Here is an 18126-nt window from a genome sequence, read left to right on the forward strand (position 1 = left end):
TGGTTTGGTCATGTGAAGCGTAGACATACGGAGGCTCCAGTTAGACAAGTAGAGCACATTAGGTTAGAGAATAGAAAGAAAAAAAGGGGTAGACCTAAATTGACTTGGAGGAGAGTAATACAATATGACTTAGAAGCATTACACATTTCTGAGGATTTAACCCAAAATCGTTCAGAGTGGAGAAAGCGAATCCATATAGCCGATCCCAAATTTTTGGGATAAAGGCTTAGTTGAGTTAAGTTGTATTGAACCACATCCAAAAAATACTAATTTTCTTTTTCTTTTTTTTTTTTTTCTGGTAAAAATAATTTTAAAAAAAATTGATATGAGAAATAGTGAACTTACAGGCCGCCATATATAATGCAAATTCCAGCAATGAAAACATCTCCACCTTTAGCTCCTTTATTCAAGATAAGAGTACTTCCATACCATCCTTGAAGTGTCCATACTGCAAATGTAACACCAATAGTACCCATAGCCATTCCTTTCATCAACCCTTGTTTGATTCCAAGCTTTAAAGTTGGTTCCAATGCAATTTTGTAAGCATTGATTGTCCTATCCTCTCCAAGGCTTGAGTATACTGTCCTTATTGATGACACTGCCTGCTCCGCTGTCCCACCTGCAACTTCATAAGCTGCCTGGATCTTCTCTCCAATTCCACTTATTAGCTTCCCATATAACATTCCTGGAATTATCAACATCAACAATGCTGGGATTGCAACTGCAGCTAATCTCCAGCTCAGGTATAAGGCTACTAGTTCACCCGTCAGGAACGTTGTTATGTTCATTAAGAAATTGGCAATCTGCAGGTTCTTATTATGTCAGGCTAGCAAGCATTCTTATTTCTCATGACCAAACCCCACACCTTCCCCCCCCTCCCGTCAAAAAAAAAAAAATACAAGTACCAATGAACCATGACTCTAGTGACAAGTTTATGTGTAGGAGTGATTAGTTACATTAACCGAACCATTCGACAATTTTTTAAATCAACCCAATCAGTTTAGTTCGTTAAGTCATGGCTCGTAATTTTACTGTTAGCACCCAAAATGTCGAACAGTGTCAAAAAAATATTGAAGTGGTGTTATTGAGAATCTAAGTTCCTCGTCAATAGAGATCGGTTGGTCAATAGAGAAGAACTATTTAGGAACTTGTTAATTACAGCTTTACAATTAGACTTTACAACTAGATTTGAAAAGCTCAAATCATGTGCCAACCAAAGACCAAATGCAAGATCCGTGGATTTCGAGACTTTAGGACTCTAATATGCAATTATACAAGTAGAAGCACAAGCCAAACACATCCATGATCATCTCTAAAAACAATTCCAATCTCATCTTTACCTTGAAATGGAATACTTTCATCACAATTCATTTTAACCAACCCTTGGAGTGGATGTTGCTGACTGGATTACCTAACTGATCAATTGCAACACCCACCTTTCTCGACGTTAGAATTTTTAACGTTGATGAAATATTCTGACATATTCAGAGATTCCATAGATAAGGAAATAGTGGTAAGAAAGGTGTATGTATGTATGTATAAGGTGTTCAAAATGTATTTTAAAAATAAAAATGTTTTAAAGTGTTTTTATGGGTGGAACAAACTTCGACAGCTAAAGTTCTTTTTTACTATTCAAATCTTTTTTGGATAGAATGGACTCCGGCAGCCGAAATTATGGCTTTCGGTGGCCGAAAGTCCCTCAACAGCAAAGGTATAAAGGGCCAACAGCTTGTTTTTCTGGCAAGAAGGAACTCAAACTCTCTCTTCTCACTTTCTCTCTCACTCTCTCTCTCTCTCTCTCTCTCTCTCTAAGCTTTGGTGATATGCAAGGTTGGGTTTGAGGAAGTTTTCTTGGCCATTTCATGCTTTGAGGTTTGATTCTTCTACGGGGAAGCTTAGTGAAAGTAGATTGAAGTTGGAATTGTCAATTCACTTCCTTCTTCAATTCAAAGGAAAGAGATAATTTCTCTTTTCTTTTGATTCTTTAGAAGAATCCAAGCATGTCTAGGTATGTTAGATTGTTGGTTTTGATTGCATATATGTTTAGAGGAGTTTTAGAGCATGCCTAGATTGAGAATGTGGTTGCATGTTGTGTTCCTGATTATGGATAAATGTGATGTGTGAAACTAATGGAACTTTGGATTCTAGCTTTTAGTGGTTGCATGTGAGTTTAAACTTGATTTCAAGTTCCATTAGGCCTTAAATGGCAAGTTTCTTTTATTGGATTCAAGAATTTCTTGATGGTGTTATGTTGAAGTTTGGTTGAATCTTAGATGCAAGTTCAATTTTGGTTTTGCACGTGTGTTTGGAGCTTGATTCCAAGTTGCTTTTGGCCTTAGGCTTGTGTTTATATGGTTAGATTGTGTTTTGGAAGCTTGGAATCTGTTTTTTGGTTTTGGAGAGAGAAGTTCTTTTGGTTTTTGACTTGCGAATTTTAGAAATTCTCAAGTTTGGCTATCGAAAATCATTATTTCGATAGCAAAAGCATGTAGTTGCTTGAAAAAGAATCTGGAGAAATTCCATATTCAGCAGCTGAAGTCCAAGACTTCGGCAGCTGTAGTGGCTATTGCCCGAAATGGGAGCCCAATGTTTAAGGGTTCAACAGTCGAAGTCCAAGACTCTAGTAGCCGAACTTAGTTCTACTAGCCTTAATTCTCCTTTAGTTTTAAGGTCCCAAAATATGATTTCATGATTCCTAAAGGCCGAGAATAAGATTTTTGATATATGTATAGAGTTCTAGAGTTTCGAATAACTCCTTAGGTTCAGATGTTTATAGGATCGAACTTGAAGGATTCAGGAAGCTAAGGATCCAACGCTAGCTACCATTCGTGTTAGGTGGTTGATAGGCTATAAGATATGAATAACTCTAACCTTAATAAATTTAAGTTCTTCAAATGCAATTCATGATCATCCACATGCATCATTTCATTATTTATTAAGGCGCATGTATCTAAAACATGAATATGTTGCATTTTGCATAATTCTTATTGATGCTTGATGGACTTTGGATGATCCACTAGCCTCCCTTATGTTATGTATACATTATGTTTATGATGCAATCATGCATGATCTTGGTGATAAGATTAGGTGAGGCCTAATAAGCCCTTGGCACACTATTTTTAAGAGAAACCTAAGAAGTCTTTGTATGAGCCGAGCACATCGGATATGTTCTTTATTAAGCTAAAGTCCCGAGAAGTCTTTATATGAGCTGAGCACATTAGATCTGGAAGACCACTGGTAACAAGTTCATCTTATGTGAAATATTTATATGTGAAACTCATTTGGATAATACATTGCATATGTATGAAATGAATGATATAATTAAATATTATTGGTTAGTTTACTCACTAAGCTTGTGAAGCTCACCCCTTTCCCTTAACCCCAGGTGCAGGAGTGCAAAAATAGAAAAGTTCTTTGGACTTTGAACAGTGGGAGTAGTTGTAGTGTTTTTGTATGTATGTTGTATGTTTAGTAAACATGTAATGTGTAAAGAAATAGTAATTGTACTGGTATTCAAGTTTTGATAATGTTTTATCTTAAGCATAAGTGATGTAATTATGTGTGTTTGAAATCTAAACTAACTCTTTATGTGAGTATGTATTTATAAACTAATTACACTTTAGTGATTTTATGTATGTAAAGAATTCAAATTCTGAGTCAATTCTACGTTATTTATAAATAAGATAACTAAAGTGTGATGAGTTGGAGTATACTTGGATTATGAGATATAGGGATATATTTATGTTTAATAAGTTTTTAGGCTTGCTACGGGTTTCAATAGTCTTAAATTGACCTGATCTCAAGTGCTGGTAATGGCCCCCTAGGCTGGGTCATTGCATTAACTATGGCCATCAACCCAATCATAATTCACAAGCAAAGAAACTAGTTCAGCAAGCATTTATTGAACTAGAGGCACAATATGCTAGATATTAAATGGATTCCCTTCAAAAAGTAATTTACTTTTTCCATACCATATATAATAATAGGAAAACAAAAAAATAGTTGCCTCTTTGGAAGTGAGAGCACCCAAAATTCCATCAACTAAAGCTTGAAGTTACGCCCAGCTATCCAACACACCTTTTCAAGATTCAACAATTGTCATAAAGGTTTAACATGGCAATCACGACGACGATGCAATAATGTTTTAGGTTCATCACACTATAAGTGTCACACCTTACCCCTCTGTAAGGCATAACATGATCCCGTAGAATACCTAATGAACTACCGAACTTCACCTACCGACAACTCATTAAGTACCCTACAAGGGATTTTAAAACAATTTTCTTATTTTTGACAAGTGGTGAGCATTATCTAATAAGTACTTAAAACATTTAGTTAAATTAAAACTAGTTAATATTTTTGGCCCATTTTATTTTTACGCAAATTTTATAAAATTTTGTGAGTTTCCTCTGTATTTTGAGAAACCAGTTCTTCAAATACCTGAAATAAAAGCACTTCCAATAATTTTCTAACCACTGCTTCAAATTCATACTCAATCTCAACCAATTTCTCAAAATTCACAAGTTCAATAATTCTCAAAATACTGTCAAACAATATCATTCATATTTCATTAAAAACAAAACAATTTATACACATCCTTACAATTTTATATCAAAAGAAACACAAACTAAACTTTATTATAAACTTCATACAAATTTGTGTACAAGCTGCTCAAGATCCATTATTACATGTCCATACATTTATCTTCAATATATAAATCAAAAGAAGTATTTGCAGTTAGTGTATAAATTATACCCAAGGCTTCAAGTGATTACTTCACACACTTCAAGACTCGATCTGTGCTCCTCTAGTCTCAGATCTGCGACAAAGAATAAAGCTATCACGAGTACTAGGACTCAATGGTGCACAATATACTAAAATAATCTTTATGCAAAGCTTAAAGCACATTCATTCAAAAATTTGGCTAAACATGAAAATTAAATACAATCATGCATTGTGAGATTTTACATGTAAACCAAGTTCATTTCAAAGTATCAAAACACATTTCATAAAACCCACGGTTAGATCACGCCATTGAAACAAATAGAATCTCAATAGCAGAGGCTAAAGAGAAATCACATGAATCTCAATAGCCGAGGCTAAAGAGAAATCATATCACAAAGCTAGCTAGCTCAAATATATGTATATCCATTCACATCCTCTTCTACTGGCACACCTCAACACTTCTCCAGAGAAGGAATCAAAATTCAAAACTAATTACCCCACTAGTCGTGCTAGTGAGGTGTTCAAATATATGGTCATGACACTGTGGTTTCAAAACTTATCTTAACAATTTGCTAAACATTGTCATTTCAAATATACACAATAACTTTCACAATTTAAATCAAACATCATAAGAATGCCATAATCCAATATTTCACATTATTCAAAACAATATGCAAAAGATGATTATAAAAGTATACATTGTGCACAAACCTCAAAGCAGTCGCTGTTGGCCTTGACTCGACTCCTCGAGTTCTGTCCGGTATTTTTCCAACTGAAACATGAAATTTTCAAATGTTTAAGTACTTAAACTTAAAATAAATCCAAAATAAACTTAACTTCAAATTTAGCTAGCTCTAACTTTTTAAATTCGACGTTCTCAAAATTTTGTGTTTGGTTACTATTCTGCACTATTCAAGTCAAATTATTGACTTTCTAAGGCTTAATAGGTATGGGAACTCCAACTTCACCCACATACCACATTTTGGTCACCAAACTTGTTGGTTTTGGTCATTTGTTTAAAGCTTAGGTCATTTTGGCAAAATTGTCAATTTTCGGTTTTGGTTCTCCGAAGTTGCACTGTTTCATTGGTCAGTCTACTGTTGGAATTTGACAAAACTTCCTTCATAGAAAATGTTCCTTATTGTCTTAAGTGTATTCTCATTTTTGGATCACCTCAATCGGAGTTTTGTAGCTCAAGTTATGGCCAAAATAAGTTTCTTGTTCACGTGCAATCGCTCATACCGCAATTTTTAGTGCTTGTGATTTTTGATCTAACTTTGCTCAGTAATTTGATCAAGTTAAGTTCATAATTTGGTCTAACTTTCTTCATATGAAACTTAGGTTTCCATCGGTTCAAGAATCGCCTAAATCCGAGTTTTCTAGAGAGAGTTATAGCTATCCAAACATTGTTGCTCAATGAAAATTCTGCAGAGTTGCAGGTTTGGTAACCTAACTTTGCTCAATAATTTGAATGGGTTAATGGCATAATTTGGGGTGATGTTCTTCATGAAAGTTTTAGATCTATATGCCCTCTAACCCCTGGTCAAATTTCAGGTCAATTTGACCTGTCTAACTCGAGTTATGACCAAATGAACAGTTACTGTTCATTTGGTCAGTTTAGTGCAGTGGCAGCCTGCAATCAATTCACTTTGGTCAATTATCTCACCAAGTTTTGGTCAGTTTTTGGCCATGGTTCCTTGATGAAAATTGTGCTCTTTTATGTCTATTTTCATCTCCAATTGGTGGCATATCAATTGGACTTGTAAAATTTGAGTTTTGGTCCTTCAAAGTGGGTTTGGTCATGCTGCCAGCAGCATGACCATTGACCTACGAATTTGGTTTAATTTCCTACCATTTCCACACAACTTATTTGGTCATAATTGACCATTATTTCACTTCACAATAGGTTAAACATGTCATTTATGCATTTCTCCGAATTTTGGTTCCTAAACCCTAGCATTAAAAACCCTAACTCAACATTTTCATGCCTTTAACTACTTCTAATGATTTAAATGTTAATCATTTAACTAAGTAAAGTTTCTAAACTCATTCAATTGCATCATATTCATGTAAATCATACTCCTCTCAAGCTGCCAGAATTTCAGTTTGATCCTTCTCCCATGTTTTTATTTCATTTCATAACTTCTAAGCTCACTTTCAACCACTAATTATGCATTTAAAATGGAAAGTAAGGAGTTTAATATACTAACCTTGCTTGGAGGATTTTTAGGCTCCCCTTTTTTCAAGTCTTTCTTCTTTTTTTTACTCTCTAATGCTCTCTCAACATGTAAGGTGGAGACTTTGTGAATTTATAGGTTAAGGTAGGGAAATTCAAGCTTTTATTCCCTTAACAATGGTGAAATATGGTGAAGGAGTGGGAAGAGAGGAATGGGACGGCAAAAGGGAAGAAAGAAGACCAAAATTGATTTTTTTTCATTTCTTTTCTTTATTTATTTTAGTGTATGGAAGACCACAAAAAGTCCAATTAAATAATTCACTTAATTAATTCTTTTATGACATCACCTTTGACTTTTCTAACTTCTTTCTTTTCCTTTTTTTTTTCTATTTATTTTTTTCTATTAGTTCTTTAATTTAATTCTTGATTCCGAAATTTTCTTTTCTCCGATTTTATTTGACAGTTAGGTCAGGAGTCAGCTCTCGGGGTCAATTGACCAAATCGCCCCTCGCCGGTTCATCCCGGTTTGCAAATAATCCAATATTTCTTCTGGCTCCCTGACCTAATTATTTGACTGACTTAACAGTTCTTTTTCGTGATTTTCTCTTTTCCACTGTGTCCATAAGGGTCCTAAGGACCGCAGCGTCACTTTTTACGGTTCGAAATTTGAGTTTAAAATGACTTCGCAGTCGTTCCCGAGGAGGTCACTCATCGCTGTGACTCTCGGCTCGTTTAACCTCTTATGTTCTGTTTTTCTTATTTATAGTTAACTAATTAAACATTACTAATTATTTGTGTTTATGGCTTCTCATGTTGTCTTAAGTGTGGCCCTAATCCCATTAATTGTCCGGACCGACACCGGTCACCGGATCAGTGAAATATACCAGGCTATACAACGGGGGTGTTACAATAAGCAACTCACCTCAACTTCCTCAATCAGGCTATGAAGCATTGATCTGGAGGGCACGATGTCCAGGTGTATTTAAAAAAGTGTGTTGATTGCCTAGCAAAAAAGCAAATTAGAGTTGCCTTCAGGAATTCCTCTCCTTTCATATTGAAGAATTTGTTAGATCTAGTACATTTAAACTTGTGTGAGCCAATGTTAAAGTCACTTGGTGGTGCACAATACTCTATAACTTTTATTGATGACCATTGTTGGAAGACATGGGCTTACACTTTGAAGTCAAAAGGTTAAGCAGTAGATGTCTTCAAACGATTTCTAGCCGTAGTTGAGAGACAAACTAGAAAGAAGTTTAAGTGCATATAGATAAACAATGGTGGTGAGTAAATAGGACCACTTGATGACTATTGCAAAAATCATGTATTCAACATGAGACAGTGCCTCCAAAGATGCCTAAGTTAAATGGCTTAGTTAAGAGGATGAATGGGACTTTGACGAAAAGTGTGAGGTGTTTACTCTCACTTGTAGAGTTTCTTAAGACTTTCTAGGGTGAAGCATTGTTTGCAATAGTACATGTGTAAACCTTTCACTATGTATCCCTCTATAGTATGAAGCTCTAGAAAAGGTATGATTTGGAAATAATGGTTATTATGGTCATTTGTAGGTTTTTTTATGTAAGGAATTCATGCATATTCCTAAAGATGATCAGAGATCCAAACTTGATGTCAAGACACAATAGTGTGTATTCACTAGCTATGGCTAAGATCAGTTTGGCTATAGATTTTTTGATTTTCTTTAGAGAAAGCTTGTAAGGAGTCGTGATGTTGTGTTTATTGAAGATCAAACCATTAAGGATATTGATAAGATTTAGAAGGCTATTTCAGAATCTGATAGCGACTTTATAGACTTAGAGTTAATGCTTCCAACCGTGGTGCCAAGTGAGGTTGGAGATGACATTTAGGATAATCAACCTGATGTTGATGATGCTCCTATTGATGATGAACCTAGATGATGAAGGTGTTCACATTCAACCACCAACGTTTGTTGTTTCTTCAGTTCCACTGAGGAGATATGATAGAATTATACAATGTTCTACCGAATACCTTAGTGATTAGTATGCGTTGCTAATTGACAAGGGAGAACTTGAAAACTTTGAAGAAGCTATGGATGATGAACACAAGTAGAAATGGATTGAGGCCATGCAAGATGAGATCAATCCTTACATAAGAATAAAACACTTAAGCAGGTGAAGTTGCCAAAAGCCAAGAAAGCTTTGAAAAATAGATGGGTGTTTAAGATCAAACATGAAGAGCATGGTTTGCATCACCGATTCAAAGGATTTAACCAAAGAAAAGGTATTGATTTTGATGAGATTTTTTCACTAATGGTGAAAATGACATCCATTCGTACAATGCTAGGACTAGTAGCGCAAATGGGTGTAAAGACTGCCCTTGTAACACTCCCTACCCGACCTACAGTGAAGCCGAGCAAAGGAATGCCACATTTTGTACACGGAGCACCTACACGTATATTGGAACAATTTACTTAATTTGTGTTTACTTTTAATTTTTAGTCATAAATTTCAAAGGGAAAAACTGTAAGAGTTTCTCCTAAACTTTTAACATTCATCTGTTACTAACATGTGCTAATAATTATATTTTTAATTACAACAATATTGTTAATTAACTCTCATCATACTTATAATAAAATTCATTTCTTCATCATATGTGGATATTTACATAACATATATTCAGACATAAATTTGTAAATGTAGCAAAGGGTGTTTGTACTTAATTTACAGTCATCCAAAATAAATTTATATCAAGTGTTTTGTACATGACAATTGAATGAGTGACCAAAATGCATCTAGTATGAGTAGCGCATCAACCACAAAGTCCAAGTATAAGGTGACTTTGAACTTTCCTGTAGATCCACTTCCTCCTCTCCTGTCTCTGTCTACCTACTCCTTACTCTCTGTACCTGCGCAAAGAAAAACCTACATGCTAAACTTCACAGCTTAGTGGTGTATTAATAATTTAAAAAGAATAAAAGCAAAACTTGTATATTTATTATAAGATATTTTATAAATAATGTTCAAGGGTTAACATCATTTTCATTATATTTGTGTACATTTTCTTAATTAAATCACATTTTAAGATTTGTTATATGCCCATAGTAACCTATGACAAAACTATATGGAATGAATATGAAACTCCCAGTACTAAACACTCGAGGTCTCTGACTGGTTTAACAATGGGCACTCGGTGCCTCTATATAACCGTCAACATAGCCTCCCGGTACTGAACACTTGGTGTCTTTGATTGGTTTAGGAATGGGCACTCGGTGCCTTTATATAGTCATTCATCAATCTAGTAAAATAATTAATGCAGTACTACTAATGATGTCCCCTATTGGCATACTAATCTATCCAAACCTATAATTCACTGTCTAGGTTTACCCGGGTTTAATAAGATAATTATCATTTTTATTTTCACATGATGTGATCAACAATACTTGTATGCACATAAACTTTTGCCATTATCATATTTTCATATTGTATGCTTTTAAATTTCATACATACATACAAAATTTACACATATGATGTCCATTGTCAAATTCCAACAAAAATAAGACTTTATGCAATACTTTGTTCATACATTTTGACCTAGTAATTACAGGAATTAAATTTAACTTTCTTTATGAGATTTTTAAATCTATGTCTTAACTTTAATATATTTTTAAATCACTTAATTTGGATTCAAGGATCAAAAGTTAAGGTTAATTAATCAATAGCTATCCTTAAGCAAAATTTGAACTTCACCAGTTATAGGACAGGTTCTGGACACATTTTGAAGTCTAGATTTGAAGAAGTTACAATTAGATTTTGCCAATTCGTTCCTCATGAAAGTTGATCCCTTGGATCTTAGCTTTCCAACAAAAAAAGAATCACCTTATTTGGAGTTTCCTAGGGTAAGTTATACCATTTTTACTCTAGATAGTCCAGAATGCACTCCTACCAGGTTTTAGATTCTGTGCCCTATCTTCTAGTTAATTTTAAGGTTACTTGCCCACAATTTTTGGACAGCATCCCTTCATGAAAGTTTTAGCCTTATATCTTAACTTTCATGTGCCTTAAATTTCATGTCATTTGGAATTATAGAATGCATATTATAAGCTTATGAATCATTGTTGTCCTAAATCTCTAGTCAAGTTCAGGTAAACAGGGTAGCAAAGTTAAAATTCCACCAAAAATTCTAGCAACAAGGGTTTCATGGCATCTTTTCCAAAAGTAAACTTTCATATGTCCATTTCAATCTTCAATTTGAATCATTTCAAAATCAGCACTACAACTCAAGTTATAAACAAAAATGTGCAAACTGTTCAAGACTGCAGTTACAGTCAGAGCAGTAACAAGAAATACAAGAATTTCACCATGCAGCCAAGAAAAACAAATTTTCGGTTATAACTACAAAGTTTTAGGGTATTCATTTAGTTTTCCAATGGTTCAAGAATTACCCTATTTCAAGTTTTGCAGCGCAAGTTATGAATTTTCAAATTCAGGTGTCCTGCTTTTGGAAATTATTAGGTCTATTTTCCAGATTTGAGCAACAAAAAATTTTACCCTCAAACACCATCATAGTAAGGGAAGCACAAAATTACAAAATTTTAGAGCATTCATCAAGGTTTTCATAGATATAAAGATCACAAAAATCTAATTTTCCTAGCTCAAGTTATGAAATTTTAAAAATGACTGGTCATGTAGGCCTACTAGCAGAACCAGGGTTTCATCACCCTACCAACTATCTTTCTCACTATTTTACATTTCCCCCTTATCCCTAGTGGTATCTTTAATCAAACTTGATAAAAAATAAAGGTTATAGCTCTAACCTTAAGGGAAAACCAGCTGGTACTCCCCCTTTTCTTCCAATTCTCCTCCAAACCCTTTTATGGAAGTAGGGTTTTTCAAGCTTGATTCACTAGTACTTCTTGCTTCCTTGCTTATGCCTTCTAAAAATAGTTTGATATAGGGTTTTGGTCTGGTTTCTCTGTTCAAAATTTGAGAGAAATAACTGTTAGAAGAAGAAAAGATAAAGAGGAAAACGTAGCAAATGAGTGGTTGACTAGTTGGGGAGAGGATAAGGCAGAATTTTTTATCTCCCTTTTTACCCATTGGTCCTTTATCTCTTTACCCATTGGTCCATAAGGTGTTTTCTATTATTTTTAATTTTTCTCCTTAACTTTATAATTGATTCAAGTTAGTCCTTCAACCTTTTATTTGCCCCTTAACTTATTTATAAATTCACTTTAGTCCTTTAACTCTTAGTGGCTAACTTCCTAGGTATGATAGGAAGCAAGTGCACACCCACTTAGTTTGCCACTCATGTGAATACTTTTACTTCTTTTCATTTCTTTAACTTATTAATTTATAATTATACCTTAATTAAGTCTTAATTAAGAATTTTACAAGGTCTTACATGAATTGAAGTAGTAATCAGACCCAAAATACTGATCTTTAGCCACTTTCCAAGGGAGTCACTTATCGCTAGAACTTATGCACATTTAACTGATTTCTAATCTTTTTTTTTTATTTTCCTTTAACCTTACTTGATCTTTATTAAATTAAATTATGACTCCTTACTTTAATTATAATAGACGTTAGTCGTCGGAACAGTAGGATGTACGGAATTATCTAAAGTGAGGGCGTTACAATAATTTCCCTCTTAATATAAATTTTGTCCTCAAAATTTACCTGGTTCTAATAACTGTGGATGCTGTTGTCTCATAATCTCTTCGCTCTCCCATGTTGCTTCCTTCGCTTTGTGATTTCTCCAAAGCACTTTCGCCAATGAATTTCTTTTATTCCTCAGTTCTTTGATTTCTCATGCTAAAATCTTTACTAGTTCCTCTTCATATGTCAAATCAGGTTGTACATCAATGGTCTCTGCTGATAAGACATGTGAGGATCTGATCTATATCTCCTTAGCATCGAGATGTGAAATACATTATGAATCCTGTCCAATTCTAGTGGTAATGCTAGCCTATAGGTTACCAGACCCACACATTCAATGATCTCGTATGGACTGATAAACCTAAGGCTTAACTTACTCTTCTTCCCAAATCTGAGTACCTTTTTCCATAGTGACACCTTCAAGAAGACTTTATCGCCAACCTCGTACTCAATATCTTTCCTCTTCAAATCTGCATAAGACTTTTATCTATCTGAGGTGGCTTTCAAACTATCCTTGATGATCTTTACTTTCTCCTCAATTTGTCTCACCAAGTTTGGTCCTATTAACTTATCTTCACCAAGCTCAGTCCAACACAGAGGCGTTCTACATTCTCTTCCATACAAAGCCTTATATGGTGCCATCTTTATGCTTAATTGGTAACTATTATTGTATGCAAATTCTATTAATGGGAGGTACCTATCCCAACTCCCTCCAAAATCAATTATACAACTTCTAAGCATATCTTCAAGTACTTGAATCACTCTTTCTGACTGACCATTTGTTTGTAGGTGAAAAGCTGTGTTAAAATTTAACTTGGTACCTAAGGCTTCATGTAGCTTCTTCCAAAATCTCGATGTGAACCTTGGGTCTCTATCAGATATGATGGATGCAGGCACTCCATGTAACCAAACTATCTCATTTATGTACAGCTTTATTAACTTCTCTAATGAGTAGTCGATTTTAATAGGTAAAAGTAAGCAGACTTGGTTAACCTGTCAACCATCACCCATGCTGCATCATGCTTCTTCTGTGTAAGAGGTAGACCAATGATAAAGTCCATTGTGATGTGATCCCATTTCTTCTCGAGTATTGCGATTGGTTGCAACAAACCCGATGGAACTTAATGTTCAGCATTGGTTTATTGACATGTCAAGCATTTTGCCACATAATTGACAATATCTTTCTTTATACCAGGCCACCAATAATAAGTCTTCAAGTCTTTGTACATCTTGGATGCATGGCATAAAAGCTGCTATGTGCTTTTTTAAGAATGCTCCTCTTAAGTTCTTCGTCATATGGAACATATATCTTCCTTTTATAATACAAGTGATCATCTCCTTTGATCTCATACTCACTTTCCTTCCCTTATTGGATTTGTCTAATAATAGTTACCAATCTTTCATCTAGCTTCTGAGCTTCTTGAATTTGCTGCAATAAACTTGGCTTTACTTCCAACTCAGCTACAACAGCTCCATCAGGTGCTAGAGTCAGACGAGCATTCATGGCTCTCAAAGCTACTAGAGATTTCCTGCTTAAAGCATCAGTTACTATATTTTCCTTTCCAGGGTGGTAATCAATTATGCAATCATAATCTTTCAAGAATTCAATCCATCTTCTTTGACTCAAATTGAGCTCCTTCTGAGTTGGTAAATATTTGAGACTTTCGTGATCTGTATAAATATAGCACTTGTCTCTATATAGATAATGCCTCTATATCTTTAATGCAAACACAATTGCTGCAAGTTCTGAATCGTGAGTTGTGTAAGAATGGGTGCTTCTGTAAGCATTACCTTTAACTTCTCAAAGCTTGCTTGACATTTATCATTCCATTCAAACTTGACATTCTTATACAACTATCTGGTCAATGGAGCTGCAATGAGTGAGAACCCCTTCACAAATCTCATTTAGTAACCTGCCAACCCTAAGAAACTTCTAACTTCTATCACTTTCTTAGGCGGCTTCCACTCCATGATAGCTTCTATCTTTTTGGGATCAACCCTAATCCCATCAGCTGACACTATATGCCTAAGGAAAGAGATCTCATTCAACCAGAACTCACACTTGGATAACTTAGCATAGAGCTTTTTCTCCCTTAATGTTTGTAGTACAATCCTCAGATGTTCATTGTGTTCCTCCTAGTTCTTAGAATACACCAAAATGTCATAAATAAAGACCACTACAAATCGATCTGGGTAAAAATGGAAAATGCAATTCATAAGGTCCATGAAAGCCGCTGGTGCATTAGTTAGCCCAAATGGCATCACCAGGAACTCATAATGCCCATAGTGGGTTCTAAAGGCTATCTTAGGCACATCAAACTCCTTTACTCCCAACTGGTAATACTCGGATCTAAGATTAATCTTGGAAGAGATGCTTGCTCCCTTCAGCTGATCAAACAAATTATCTATCTTGAGCAAGGGATATTTGTTCTTCAAGGTCACCTTATTTTGTTGTCTGTAATCAATACATAATCTGAGTGTTCCGTCTTTCTTCTTCATAAATAACATCGTTGCTCCCTAGGGTGACACACTAGGGTGTATAAACCCTTTATCAAGCAACTTTTGCAACTGTATTTTCAACTCCTTCAACTCAATAGGTGCCATGCTATAAGGAGCAATAGATATTGGTGTTGTAGTAGGCATCACATCAATGGCAAACTCCATCTCTCTCTCTAGTGGTAACCTAGGCAATTCCTCGAGAAATACATCTGGGAAATCACACACTGTGGGTATGTCACAAATACTAGGTCCTGCCTTTCTAATATCAACCACACTAGCTAAGTAAGCTTCATAACCCTTCCTTATCAACTTCCTTATTGTAATGGCTAATATGACATTAGAGAGATAATCTGTTCTCTTACCCACAACTGTTACCTCTTCATTATCAGAAGTTCTCAATGTGATTCTTTTTAGGCAACAATCCACAATAACTTAGTGTTTTGACAACCAATCCATCCCAAAATCACATAAAACTCATGAAAAGGTAATGCTATTAAGTCAGCTGGAAACTCATGTCCTTGAATTCTCAAAGGACAATCCCTATGGATGCTATTCACTGTCACAATATGGCCTAAAGGGTTTGTGACTAGAATATCTTACTCAATTATACCCTCTTGTGAACCCCTCTCTTCTGGCATAGCGGTACAAATGTATGAATGTATAGAACCTGGATCTATCAATGCATGTACTGAGGAGTCAAAGAGAGTAAATATACCAACAATCACATCTGGTGCGTCCTGCTCCTCATGGGCTCTGATGGCACAGGCATGTGCTAGCGTATGGGTGTCAGGTCTCTCAACTGTCTCAGATGTAGCTCTTTGTGTAACACCCCTATACTAAGTAGTCTATACATTCTACTGTTCCAGTGACTAGTGTCTGTCCGGACAGTCAGGATGTGTAGAACCATATTTATGTCACCTAGAAAAGTCATAAATAAAAATTAATAGAAATTATATGAAGGTGAAATGAAAATAAGAAAAACAAAGCATAATGGGTTAAATAAGCCGAGGTCCCAATGATGGGTGACCGAATAGGGAAGTGACTGCGAGCTCAATTGCTACTCTAATTTCGTGTGGGACCCAAGGACACCCCAGGCCTAGGGATAGTTGTGAAGCTAATGGTAATATGAAAACCACAGAAAATAATAGAGAACTAGTTCAAATAATTGAATCATAGTTCAGGAAGCAACATAGTGTTATTAAAAAAATTGATCAGACCGATAAGGGGCAATATGGTCAATTCACCCTTAGAGGTGACTATTGGCCTAAATGTCTATTAAAATGTAGAAAATTAAAATTATGAAAAATAGATTAAAAATGAAGAGGTGTATGAAGGAAAGGAAAAAAGAAAAGAAAAGAAATTTAAAATAAAGTGTTTTATGACATCATGCATAAGTAAGCATGACACAATAAAATTTATAATTTAAATTTTTGAAATTATCGGATAAATGTTAACATAAGAGACGGATTAGAAAAAAAAAATCATTTCACTTTCTTCTTCCTTAGTGTCATCCTCTCTCTCATACTCTCTCTCTCACCATTTCTGTCAAATCCTCCATTAATACCTTATTGTGAGCTCTTAAAACCCTACTTCATAACATAAATCCCTTATAAAAAAATTATAGAAACCTTCAAATTGAACTCCAAGAAGAAGATTGGGAGAAAGAAAATTGAAGAAAATTGGAGGTTGCAAAGACTCACTTAGAGGTAAGTTGCTTCCCTCACTTTTATAAGCATGTATGCATGAATTTGCATTTAGATATGAGAAAATAACTTAGGAAATTGAAGAATGATGTATGAATCTTGAAGTTGAAATTTAGGCCAGCTTAGAATAGATTAGAATTAAATGTATATTTAAGCTTAAGTGAATAAGTAGATATGGTTAGAATACTTTAATTGCATGAATTGTGGCAATTGGAAATTTAGGGTTCATAGTGATTAGGGTTTTAGTGTAAAATTAGGGATTTTTAAGAATTGATGACCAACTGGTATTGATGATGCTCAATTTGATCAATTAGTGTGCTTATAAGTGCAATTTTATGAATGGAATGGAAATAAGTTGTGAATGGGGAATGGCCAAATTTTGGACAGCTTGACCCTTGTCCATTTAAGAGGTTATAAGTTGAATTGTATAACTCCAATTAGTGTGAGGCCAATTAGAGATGAAATTAGGGTCATAATGCAACATTTTTCATGTTAAAATCTTGCCCACAAACTGACCCCAAGTTGACCTAAAATGGGCTTGAATCAGGAATTGGTACTATGATTCTGGACAAAATTGACCATATAAACAGTGTTTGTTCAAAAGGTCATAACTTTGTGTAGAGAGGTCCAAATGATCTGATTCTTGAACCCATGGAAATTTTAGACATAGTAGAACAACTTTTATGAAGAACAGAAACTCAAATTTTGACCATAACCTATTAAAATTGCTAATTAAAATTTGGTCACTAAATTTGCTAGAACCAAAACTTGCCTAGAAAATCTTGAAATGACCAATCCGGCCAATTATGGTAAAAATATCATAACTTAAGCTACAAAACTCCAAATGGAGTGATTCAAAAAGAGAATTAAATTTAAGACATTAAGGAATAACTTTGATGAAGAAAGTTTAGTCAAATTTCTACTCTAGATTGGTCCAATGGAATAGTAAACTTTGGAGACAAAAACTGAAATTTTGGAATTTCTCTTAGGAAGCTTTGAATTGAAATTGGCAACCAATGCCAAAAAAATTGTGACCCAAAATATGGTATGACCATATGTTTAGAATTGGTATACCTATTATTTATGAAAAAGTCAATATTTTGCATAATTAGTAAAGTGAATAGTAACCCCATAAAATTAAATACAAAGAACTTAACTTATAAGGCCCTATAGGTAAATTTAATATAAAAAATTCATTTGTTGGAATTATTATTAAAAATTATTTGGATAAGTATTGAAACACTTTAATTTTGTGTTTTACTGGGAAAAGATCCTTCCAAGGAAGGAAGTAGAGGGGACTGAATTAAGGCAAGCAAAAGAGGTTTGTGCACAATAAATTTTAACCCTTTGTTTTTTCACTTGGAAATTTGTTGAATAAGTGTGTGAATTAATT

This window comes from Hevea brasiliensis, chromosome 17, assembly GCF_030052815.1.
Source record: "Hevea brasiliensis isolate MT/VB/25A 57/8 chromosome 17, ASM3005281v1, whole genome shotgun sequence".
In the NCBI taxonomy this organism is placed as follows: domain Eukaryota; kingdom Viridiplantae; phylum Streptophyta; class Magnoliopsida; order Malpighiales; family Euphorbiaceae; genus Hevea; species Hevea brasiliensis.